At 42.6% G+C, this 12,669-nt stretch overlaps 1 long non-coding RNA gene across 1 annotated transcript in view; it reads left to right on the top strand.

Moving 5' to 3' along the window:
• The first annotated feature begins 339 nt into the window (after positions 1-339).
• Positions 340-12,669, top strand: part of LOC125442967 — a 37,550-nt gene continuing 25,220 nt past the window's right edge. Inside the window, exon 1 of the long non-coding RNA XR_007246053.1 lies at positions 340-429. This is a non-coding gene — a long non-coding RNA (uncharacterized LOC125442967). The remainder of the gene's footprint in view (positions 430-12,669) is intronic.

Raw genomic sequence — 12,669 nt, 5'->3', positions numbered from 1 at the left:
TGAGCATGGTTTTCTGAACTGGGACTGGCCAGCTGGTCACAGACCAGATTTTACTTTTACCTAAGTCACAAATAAGATTTCCAGGGGCATGAAAGGATGGAGCAGTGCGTGTGCAGATTACATCTCAAAGGGTTATTAAAAGAGTTAGAAGTGCTTAGGATTATTAAATGGGCAGGGAGGAAAGAACCTCGATGACTAAATGAAAAAAGATGGATAGAAGTGGGATAATCTGTGCCAGATGCTTGACTTTTTTTGTTTGCAAACACATCTGCCTAAAGGGGCAGAATTGATTGGGGTTGGAAGATGGTCAGCTCTGTATTTTTAAAAACACAGCATCTGGAGATTTCACAACATGAGACAAGGCCAGCAGACCACCAGCACATGCCTCATGCGAGATTGGGAAGATAAACTCTTTTTTAAAAGTGCAAGGTAGGTGTATCATGGCTTGAGGTGTGCCTGGCCTCATGAGCTACCTGGATGTATATATATCCAAGCAGTATGGCCATCTTCAGGCACAGAAGAGGCTTTACAATGTAACTCTTCTTTTGATATGGCAATATGAAACCCTTAGATTGACCAGAAAAGGTAAAAGTGTAGGATCCTGGCCATCTAGTGTTCTCTCTCTCTCTCTCTCTCTCTCTCTCTCTCTCTCTCTCTGTGAGTGTGTGTGTGAAGATGGCCATACTGCTTGGATATATATACATCCAGGTAGCTCAAGTCACAGCTGACTTATGGCAACCCATTATGGGTTTTTCAAGGGCAAGAGACTAAGGCAAGAGACTAAGGCCCCAAAATAATGCGTTTTCAAACCACTTTCACAATGGTTTGCAAGTGGATTTTGCTATTCCGCACAGCTTCAAAGAGCACTGGAAGCAGTTTGAAAGTGCATTATTCTGCATGTGCGGAATGAGCCTAACAGTGGTGGTTTGCCATTGCCACCCTCTGCATAGCACTCCTGGTATTCCTTGGAGGTCCCTGGTTAAAAGAGCAATTGCCTTCTATCTGGTACTTTTTGGACTCTAGTATCGCACTGCTAATGTCTCCTTCCGTTGCCAGCTTCTCCAGACCCACATCTGCAACATTGCTCCCAGCATGAGAGAGACTTCTGGAATCACAGGCATGCAAAGGTTCTTTTGCAGTTCTTTTGCATTCTGGCGAGGTTCAGGCAGTTCTTTTGCATTCTGGTGAGGTTATTTGTTCATGTATGAGTGGGATGTATGAAAACAGTGTCCTGGGGCACAAACTTCTATGCATGCAAACTTGCTGGGAACCTCATTAGGCTCAATGGGAAACTTGCTAAGGATTGGCTGTTGGCTGGAACCCAATAAAATTTCATTCATTTCAATAGAGCTAACTAAATTTTGATGGATTGTTAGAGAATGATTTTTATGGAGCTGTGACAAAGCAGCAACACCCCTTTCTCACTCCTGTGAATGCATCTTAGCATAGCTTCCTGTGCTGTTTCTATTGGCCTCCTAGATCAGTCTGACTCCCTTGGATCCTAAACCTTCCAGAGAAAAACTGGCCAGCAGTACAATGGTTAACACTGGGCAGCCATTCCTCTTTGCAGCCGCAATGTGTACCCCCCAGGGCGGAGGGGCAGAGGCGCTCTTCCTCAGCAATAATTGCAGATTGCTTTCTGCTATAATTGAATTTCAATTGTAAAATATGCTCATTTTTCCTCTCTCAGGCCAAAAAAACCAGCAGTCAGGCATACAATCAACAGTATCATTTAACTAGATGAAAAGTAGCTTGAGCTGGATGAGTTTTCATAATTAAAATGTGAGTCCCCCAGGAAACCTCCCTCTTACTTCTCTCATCTATACTTTCCCATGGAACACGAAGGGCTCTCAGAAGCTTTTCAGCTCTGATCCTTGGGAGGTTGCTCCTAGAACAGTTCTTCTCAACCTTCCTAATGCCGCAACCCTTTAATACAGTTCCTCATGTTGTGGTGACCCCCAACCATAAAATTGGTATATATAAAATATAAAAAGACCATTTTCCGATGGTCTTAGGTGACCCCTGTGAAAGGGTCATTTGACTCCCAAAGGGGTCACGACACCCAGGTTGAGAACCACTGTCCTAGAAGAACTCCATGCCCATTGCCACTTGCTAGCGAACAGTGCATGCTTCTACCTCTTCTCTCTTCCCCACACCCCCATGCAAAAAGTGCACTTCTCCTCACCATGCATCATGTGACCTGGGCTCCTTTTGCAAGAGATGATATTATTTTTCAAAATGGCTTGCATCTTTATGCCTTTATGTTTGCAGCCTTCTCCATTCCAGAGGCTACAGGTAACTGCAGAATTCCTCCTCTCCCACAGGCACTACAGTCCTTACCAAACGTGATGTTGTGCACAAAAGAGCACCTGAATAGAATTGTCTCATAAATCACCTTTATGCACATGTACTGTATTTCTTGATGATTTTCACTAACTTTTTATGTGTATGTGTTTTATTTTTTGATAATTTACACTATCATGTGACTAATTCTTAGTGTACATACATAATCTCTAAACAATATTCTATAGGCATACAAATATATCTTATAATAAGCTCTGCTTTCGATTTTTTGAGTCATGTTGGTGTGGCATTGGTGTAGGGTCCTGATGCAAGCTGGTTACTTTAGTGTTTCACACACAGGCTTATTCAAGATACCATCTCAAGTTAAAGACTACAATATTAGAAAATTGTGCCCAAGCTCCCAAAGGCTTACCTTATATACTCGCATATAAGTTTACTTTTTCAGTACATTTTTTGTGCTGAAAAAAGCCCCCCTCGACTTATACGCGAGTGAACGGGTGGCGAGTGAAAAAAGGCTGTGAGCTGAGGGTGTTTTTCTGCACTTGATCCCTGCTATGTGGACACAAAGGCAGCTCCCAGGTAAGCCTTGGGCTGTTGCTTCGCTGCACTACAGGTAGCCAGTAGCTTCATTCACAGTGAATATTCAGTGAATAGGTGTGAATATTAAATATTAAATTTATATGTTACAGAATTTTTGTTCAGGCCAGGAAGCTCCATGAATGCTAGGGAGCCATACTCATTGGGAAATCTGCACCATTGGAGCCCATGGTGACAGGAATCTCCCCCACACACAGGGTGCCCTGGGGTACAGCCACTGCTAGCATCTTTCTTGGCCCCCACCCAGTGTTTTTGGAAAGTAGGTGGGACTTCTGTCTAGCTGAGCTTGCAGATCTGCAAAAAAGACTTGCTTTGGGGCAGCGGCTGCCATCCCCATACAAGGATCTTCACTGTGTAATGATAAGCTATCCGTGTACAAGGAGAACTTGTAGGGATTTTTTAAAAAGGGGGATCTTGTTGAGCATCTTCCCTATGAAACTCTGAAGAGATACTGTCTGTGAGAGTTATATATTCCACTTCAGAACTTTTGAAGTTATTGTTGATACCATACTGTTTTTCTTTGAAATAAATATTTAAAAACATTTTTATTGGTATCTATTTTTATTTTTGAAATTTACCAGTGGCTGCTGCATTTCCCACCCTAGATTTATACACGAGTCAATTTTTCCCAGTTTTTTGTGGTAAAATTAGGTGCCTCGAGTTATACACTAGTATATACGGTACATAAAAAGTACTGAAATTTATACTCTTCACAACATATATTACCTGATGGATATGCTCAATATTTTACCCCAATATCTTGTATTCAGGGTGTTTAAACTCTATATAGTAACAGCAAATACAAAAATATTAATAACACTACTCAAGTCAAGTTTAATTAAACCAACATGTTTTCAAGGCCTCGGATTATCTGACAATTATTTCAAAAAGGCAAAAGATGCTCCTATTCTGGATATAAGTTAATAATGGCAATAACAAATAGTTAACATTAATTCTGACAAAGTACATGAAAAAAGTTAGTAAACAAATTAATAAACAGATTAATATTCTGCCCCACAGATCTCCTCTGGGAATCAGTGGATTTGAGATGTAAGTTGCCAAGATTCCTCACAGAAGGTATTCCAGAGCTCCCATTCTTATCTTGAAAATGCTTGGATAAACGCTTCATTATAATTAGCAGAGTTTGCAAACATTCTAATTAGCAGTCCACAGGCTGTGCTATTCCATTTTTTGTGTTTGTCTTAACCTCCAGATGGGGCCTGGAGATCTACTGGAATGACAACTGAACTCCAGCGACAGGAATCTATTTTCTTGGAGAAAATGACTGCTTTGGAGGATGTCTCTGCCCTCCTTAGGGTCCACCCCCAAATCTCTAGGAATTCTCCAACCCTGCTGTCCTCTCATTGACCTGTAAGGACTATAAAAGATGCCCGGTCACATCAGGACCTCCCCTGGAAGACAAAAGCGTGTTCTGTGCCAAGATTCTGCTGCTGCCAAAGGCCCAGTCCTGTTGCTTGGGACCTTTTTCTCACTTCTGCTCTAGAGTAGTACCAATACGAGGCCCCCTGCAGGAACACTTTGCTGGGCTCTTCTGAGCTCTTCGTCTTGAGCTCGTATCTTCCGTCTTCTCCATCATTAACTCTTCTAATTGGGAGGAGATATTTAAATGAGGCCAAATGGAATGACAGAGAGAAGATTTAAGAGGCAAGTGGGAACATTCCAGAGGGAGACCATAAAGTGAGTTATTGTCAGACCTGACCAAAGTTGACATTCAAAGACCTCCGGGACTGTGTAAAAAAAAAAAATCCCCCCTCAGACTGCAAAAGCAGCAGAGCTGTGTGGAAGGCTTTAAAACGGCACATAAAAATGAATTATACATTTTGGCAAATGAGATGCAGGTGCATTTTTTGAAAGTATGATGGGAAAGAGCTGGCTGCTCTTAGGACACTCAGGGAAAGACTTTTCCTTTTCCTTGACCCCACTTTGTGCCCCCGTCTTCCCTCAGTGATTTCCATACTTGACCTGGATGGAGGTTTTGGGATGCTGACTCACAGACTTGGTAGTCTTGGCAGCCCCGTCACACCATGCCAGGGCCCCCTGCTGTCTTGCATTATGTCATTTTTACATTTATTTATTTACATCTTCATACTCTGATTTTCCCTTGTGGCTCAAGGCAGTTTAGCAATCCAAAGCTAACAACATACAAAAACACAACCCCCCCATTAACCTTCCCAAGAAAATGCTTGCAGTTTAAACCCATTAAAAGCCCTTGCAAAGAAACCAGGCTTTGAGCAGTTCCTAAAAACTTCTGAAGATGGTGACCCTCCTCCCTTTCAAGGAGCCTGTTTCAGAAGGGAGCTACTGTACAGAAGGAATGGGCTCTGGTAGATGCCAAGGGGGCCACCTTAAACAGGGGTACAACTAGCAGATGGCAACGAGAAGACCTGATTGATGCCTGGAGACATAAGAAGATAGTCCTTCTTATGGGTTCTGGTTATGAGCACCTAGAATGTTCTCAGTATGCTCCCAGCTACTGGTTCCAGTCTAACTGACTGTCATCATTGCTTGGTTGCCCTCAGCTGAGACATTGTTGAGCATCTTGGCATACCCTTGCTTCCCGTCCTTCCCTTATTTACTGTTCTCTGTGAGTAGCAAAAGCATGTGGATGGAGGTAGTTTGTGAAGAGGGAGGACCCTCCTGTATGCCTTAAAAAGCAACAAACAAATAAAACCCATGTTGTGGAATGCCCAAGGAGAGCCATCTTGGGGACATATTCAGAACATTGCTGGGTCCTTTGGCTGCAGTCTTTATTTAAGGTACTAGGCAGAAAAAAAAATGAAATGCACAGATATGAGATAAGTGATACCTGACTTGACAACAACACATGTAAAAGGGATCTGAACATGAGTTAACTGTGTGATTGGTAACTAAGAAAATCAATGTGATTCTAGACTGCATCAATAGGAGCATAGTGTGTAGATGAAGGGAAGTAATAACACTCTACTCTGCATTGGTCAGACCTCACCTAGACTACTTTGTCCAGTTCTGGGCAACACAAATCAAGGAGGATATTGGCAAGCTGGCTCATGTCCAGAGGAGGGCAACCAAAATGGCAAAAGGTCTGAAATCCATGCCCTATGAGGACAGACTTAGGGAGCTAGGTATGTTTAGTCTGGAGAAGAGAAGGTTAAGGGGTGTCATGATAGCCCTGTTTAAATATTTGAAGGGATGTCATGTTGAAGATGGAGTAAGCTTGTTTTCTGCTGCTCCAGAGACTAGGACATGGAGTAATGAATTCAAACCATGGGAAAAGAGATTCTACCTAAACATTAAGAAGAATTTCCTGATGGTAAGGGCTGCTCGACAGTAGAATACAGAACCTCAGAGGATAATGGAGTCTCTTTCTTTGAAGGGTTTTTAACAGAGGCTCGATGGCCATCTGTTGGGAGTGCTTTGATGGTGAGTTCCCGCACGGCAGGGGGTAGGGCTGGATAGCTCTTGTGGTCTCTTATAATGTGGAAGGCTCAGTGTTCCTGTAGGGCCTCCCCGAGGAAAAGATGCTTCTGAAGTCCTTTCCCTTACATCACACATCCAGAATTCATCATCTTGTTCATCATAAAAGTTTGTAGCTCTATTCTTAAGCATAATTAGCTTTAACAAGGTATCATAATCAAGCCTTGTGTTAAAAATTTTAATGCCCATTTTTAGCACACTTGATGAGGTAGTTTTTCCCTGCCCCCAGCTGTTCGCTGCAAAATGTAGGTAACTTTCTTTGAAAGTCCTCCTGCCAATCTATTTTGGTTTTTTAAAAATCCCTCATTTTATCCTGTAAAATCTCTAAAAAATGTCATTAATGCATCTCCCAAGTTTTCCACAGCTTGACCTCTGTAACTTTGTCAGACAAGGAGGACTTCTTCAAGTCTCTGTGTTTTCTGTTTACATCTTTGTGGGAGCGTAGAAGGGCGGGGGGAAAGAAGTTGTTTTCTGGATTTTAAATCACAGAAAAGGTTAATGGCACAGCATGTCATATAAAATAAGTGGACAATGCCAGGTCTTTATTTAAGCAGCAAAACTCTATAGGTTACCCTCAAGCGTGTGCATCAGATTACTAATTTGTATTCACAAATATTGATACCCAGCATCAGGTAATAAAATTATATGCCAAGTGGGTGCAAACTCTGCATACAAAATGCCTTCTGCAAAGCAATACAGATGTATGCTAATGGACAATGGCCGAGCTTTTCCAAGGAACTCTGGATAACATGACATTATTTATTGAATAGTGCATCAAATAGTGAGAGAGTCTGATATTTGCTGTGTCGGTAAACTTGCCTTCGAGGGACATTTTCAGATGTGTAAATAGGGGTGATGTCAGGGAGAGAGGATTGGTCTGTTAGTTGCTAATGTTATCATGGCCCTTAACCCTGCATTGAGTCTAGTCTTTTCTTTACTGCTAGTCTTTTCCTTACTACTAGTGGATGGGGCTTTTACCTTGGAAAAACAGATTTTTTAAAAACATGATTGCTTTTTACATTTGCAGTTTAATTAGACTGAAGTCCATATCAGCTGCAAATAGCTCTTGGCTTGCTGATGACATGAACAACATGTCTATCAATCTCCAGGCATGGCTGGTCCTCTTGGCATCATTGTTCCCATACACTGGGATGCACCTCTGGCCTTGGAGTAAGGTCTGGTCTGCATTGCAGAAATCCCCTTCCTGCCTTCCATTGTACTGTCATGGTGATTCACATGATGCAGGCAGCTCCAAAGCATAGTAACTTCTCATGAGGTCAAGAGGGCTACATATGATCAACAACACTCCACGTCTTGGAACTGGATGTAGTGTAAAGAGAGGGAACTGAGTCACTTCCAAGAACATCTGAAGGGACTTTGCAGAACAGTGTCAGGAAGGCCCTGATTTCTGCCCTTTATCTCACACCTTTGTCCCAAGGCCTGGGTGCTTCTCCACAAGTGAGAGCTGTATTTCCCATGATGCTATGAGAATGTCCAGTCAACCCTCCTCATCTTTGATACCTTTCAGATCTTTAGGGCTAATAGTTGGAATTTTTTATTCAACATTTCATATCAGTATGTAGTAGCTATAGATTTTTGTTTCACCTCTGGTCATAAATACCTCAATTCACAATCCTTCCCCTCCCCCAGTTTCTTTCCTGACCATATCAGTGAAACGACTGGCAAGGGGAAGTGGGCATGCTGGAATCTGGACTATCATGGTCACATACTTGCAGTCACTGGAAATGTTGTGCTATTTCACTGGAGTCCCTCCTTTCCCCCAAGGAACTCATGGTAACATACTTGGGATTCAGACCATATTATCTTCACAGTCACCCTATAATAGGATGAGAGATGGGGGGATATGATTGAAGTCTATAAAATTATGCATGGGGTAGAAAATGTTGACAGAGAGAAATTTTTCCCTCTTTCTCACAATACTAGAACCAGGGGGCATTCATTGAAAATGCTGGGGGGAAGAATTAGGACTAATAAAAGGAAACACTTCATCATGCAAGTGATTGGTGTTTGGAATATGCTGCCACAGGAGGTGGTAATGGCCACTAACCTGGATAGCTTTAAAAAGGGCTTGGACAGATTTATGGAGGAGAAGTCGATCTATTGCTCCCAATCTTGATCCTCCTTGATCTCAGATTGCAAATGCCTTAGCAGACCAGGTGCTCGGGAGCAGTAGCAGCAGAAGGCCATTGCTTTCACATCCTGCACGTGAGCTCCCAAAGGCATCTGGTGGGCCACTGCGAGTAGCAGAGAGCTGGACTAGATGGACTCTGGTCTGATCCAGCAGGCTAGTTCTTATGTTCTTATGATGGCAGATGCCCCAAAGTCACCCAAAGACCCAAGTGGAAACTTCAACCCAGAGCTTGCTGGTCCAATCCAGCCCTCCCCCTTCTGGTCCTGAGCACTATCACATGGATTGAGAAGGGAAAGGGTTGTTCAGGCACATGTCCAAGTGGATCGCTCCCCTCTTTGGCACGTGCATCCTGTGGTGAGTGTAGGCCCTGTCAAAATATTACCATTAGCCAGTCACTGTCTCCTCCTGAAAAAAAAAGCACAAGGATACTATTTGAACATATGGGTCAAATAAAGCAGAATGATTGTGGTGGAATTTAATTCCTGTGCAGGGAACCAGTTAAAAGCATAAGTGGCTCTTAACTGGCACACAGAAGGGGAGTGCGTGCACCATTTATGGGCAAGCACTGGCCCCTTGGAAGGTGATGATGATGACTTTGGCGCACGGAGATAATTGACGGCAGAAATGCTTTGGAAATGATGGCTTGCTTCATGGTCATATATTTTGGACCTTTCCCACTCCACCTACTCCCAGCACTTTTTTTTTTTTTATGACCGAGAACATTTGCATGGCTATTAAGAGTCCATCTGTTCTTGCTGTCTCTTGCCTGGATCATAACCGTAATCCTTTTAGTGGCATCCCATTTGTCTCCATAGCAATGGCAGATCATGTGGCACACTTAGCGCTCCTGCTCGAAGAGAGGTAGCGTGAAGTGAAATGGAAGAGGATGAGGAGGGGGTCTGGACAGAGCAGGGGCCAAGCCACCGATCCAGCCAAGGAGGTATATCATGCTGCCTTTGCAGTATGTGTTCAGCAAAAAAAAAGAGAGAGAAAAAACAATATTTTTAAAGAATCAGTGAAAACAACACATAACATTATAAAACAACTTAAAATGCTAGAAGCCATTTTTTTTAAAAAAAGGGTGGGTTGGGAGAGGCTCCCCAAAACCAAGTAAACAAGGGAGGAAGGCTTTTACAAATCTTCCTAAATGAAAACAAAGAGGGCATTATTCTAGAGCAGGGATTGGCCATGCTGGCAGGGGCTGATGGGAATTGTAGTCCATGAACATCCGGAGAGCCGCAGGTTGCAGACCCCTGTTCTAGAGGGTGCTACAAAGTGCAGCCTCAGTTGCCTGGTATTGGATGACATCAGGGTCTAGTACCCTGTTCCATGCAGCTTCCCATCAAATACCTCTAGAAGCTCACCAGCAGGTAGATTCCTGGAGAATGGAGCTGGACAGCTCCTAATTTGGTGAGGGTACACTGGGGTACTACAATGCCATAAAGTCCACTCTACCTTTCCTCCAAGGGAGCTGCTTTCTGTACTCTGGAGGGCAGTTGTAATTCCAGGAGAACTCCAGGCCCCACCTATTACCAGGTCATGAAGGCACTGACGTTCAAATTGTTTACTCTGCACTGCTAGCTAGGATTCAGATATGAAGTCTGTGAAGGGTGTGAAGACCAAAGAAGAACTCTACCTATCCTCCAATCTAGGCTTCTGTATTGGAGCATATCTGGTTCTGTCAGTCTCATGGCAACCCTGTGAGGTAGGTTAAGCTAAAAAAAAAATTAGTGACTGGCCCAACATCCTGCCTCAAGCTTCATGGTTCAGGCAAATGAAACAAAGGCCCCTTCCGCACACGCAAAATAATGCATTTTCAAACCACTTTCACAACTGTTTGCAAGTGGATTTTGCTATTCCGCACAGCTTCAAAGAACACTGGAAGCAGTTTGAAAGTGCATTATTCTGCATGTGTGGAATGAGCCATAGAGTGTGGTAGCTGGTTCCTCCGGCCAGGCAGCGTAGGGAGAGGGAGTTTATCAGTTCAGCACCCACGGGCTTTCTCAGTTCGAATCCTCCACTCTGGTATTAGCAATTTAAGGGAGAAAATACATGTTTTTAAAAGACACATTTTCTCCTTTAAAATACTTAGGCTGGGTGGGGTTAGTGGGAGCCAGCTTCGAAAGTGAAAGTGAGGCATTGCCTTTTAATCTGCATATTATAAACAGATGGGGATGAGTGATCCTTGTCTCCTGTGTTCAAGCCCTCAGAGGGGATTTGAGCTGAGGTCTCGCCTGTCTTAGCACACTTTAAGTATTCAAAGAGTTTTTTGCCAGATGTGTGTGTGTGGGGGGACTTCAGATTTATGACTGGATCTGCCATTCACATGGAAAACAGGCTAAGTATGAGGAAGAGTCTAGTTTTTTTTTCAAAACATGAAGCATGGAGAGGAGGGATGTCAAACTTTCCTTTCCCCTAGAGCTAGATGTTTGCACAAGCTGAGCAAGTTGCAGTTTAGGGCATCAGATTATAAAAAATATATAGAATAGAATAGAATAGAATAGAATAGAATAGAATAGAATAGAATAGAATAGAATAGAATAGAATAGAATCTTTATTGGCCAAGTGTGATTGGACACACAAGGAATTTGTCTCCGGTGCATATGCTCTCAGTGTACATAAAAGAAAAATACATTTGTCAAGAATCATAAGGTACAGCACTTAATGATTGTCATATAGGTCTAGTAAGCAATCAGGAAACAATCAGTAGTAATGAAAACATAAAATGTAAAATCATAAAATAAAATAAAATAAAATAAAATGTCAGCACAGGCTATAGTCATACAGTCATATAAGTGGGAGGAGGAGATGGGTAATAGGAATGATGAAAAAAAGTAGTGCAGTAATTATATAATAGAGTTATATAATAAATAGTTTAACATTATCGAGGGAATTATTTGTTTAACAGAGTGATGGCATTCGGGAAAAAAACTGTATTTCTTTATGTCTAAAGATTGTCTTGGTGTGCAGTGCCCTCTGTAGCGGCGTTTAGAGGAGTAAGAGTTTGAAACAGTTTATGTCCAGGATCGCGAGGGGTCAGTAAATACTTTTCACAGCCCTTTTTTTGACCCGTGCAGTATACAGGTCCTCAATGGAAGGCAGGTTAGCAGGCAAATTGTTTTTCTGCAGTTCTGATTATTCTCTGAAGAGTCTGTGTCGATCTTGTTGGAGTTGCAGAACCAAACCACACAATTATAGAGGTGCAGATGACAGACTCCAATGATTCCTCTGTAGAACTGTATCAGCAGCTCCTTGGGCAGTTTGAGCTTCCTGAGTTGGCGCTTAGAAAGAACATTATTCTTTGTTGTGCTTTTTTGATGACATTTTTTGATATTAGGTGACCATTTTAGGTCATGAGATATGATGGAGCCTAGAAATTTAGAGGGTCTCTACTATTGATACTGTGTTGTCTGAAGTATTATTGTGAGAGGAGAGTAGGATGGGAGGTTTCTCCTGAAATCTACCACCATTTCTACGGTTTTAAAGTTGTGTTCAGTTCTAGATTGTTCAGTGGCACCACGAGGCTAGTTGTTTCAACCTCCCGTCTGTATGCGGTTTCATCGTTGTCTCGAATATGAGACCAATCACTGTTGTATCATCTGCAAATTTCAGTATTTTAACAGATGGATCGTTTGAGATGCAGTCATTGGTATACAGAGAGAAGAGAAGTGGTGAAAGTACACAGCCTTGGGGGGGCCCTGTGCTCATTTTACAGGTACGTCTGATGTAATTTTCCTAGCTTCACCTTGCTTGTTTCCTATCTGTTGAGGGAAGCTTGTGATCCTTACTTACAAATATGCTCCAGGTACTGCTAGCTGATTTTAGTTTGGTTAGAAGAGATGTCCGGTCTGATAGTATTGAATGCTGAACTAAAGTCAACAAAGAGGGACCCTTGCATAGGTCTTTGGCGATTCAAGATGCTGTATGGGATATAGTGCAAAGCCATATTAACAGCATCAAGTTTGGTCGATCTTCGGTTTGCTTTCGGGTATGCAAATTGGGTAAAGGGGTCCAACAGTTGCTGGATCCGTGATGGTTTCGTGCAAATGGTACATCCCACTAGCCTTTCAAAAGTTTTCATAACTACTGAGATGTTAAGAGCAACTGGTCTGTAGTGCGTTCAGTTCCTTGGATGGAAGGCT

Source organism: Sphaerodactylus townsendi, linkage group LG13, assembly GCF_021028975.2.
Source record: "Sphaerodactylus townsendi isolate TG3544 linkage group LG13, MPM_Stown_v2.3, whole genome shotgun sequence".
Classification (NCBI taxonomy): Eukaryota; Metazoa; Chordata; class Lepidosauria; order Squamata; family Sphaerodactylidae; genus Sphaerodactylus; species Sphaerodactylus townsendi.
This window is presented reverse-complemented; position numbering and strand designations above follow the sequence as displayed.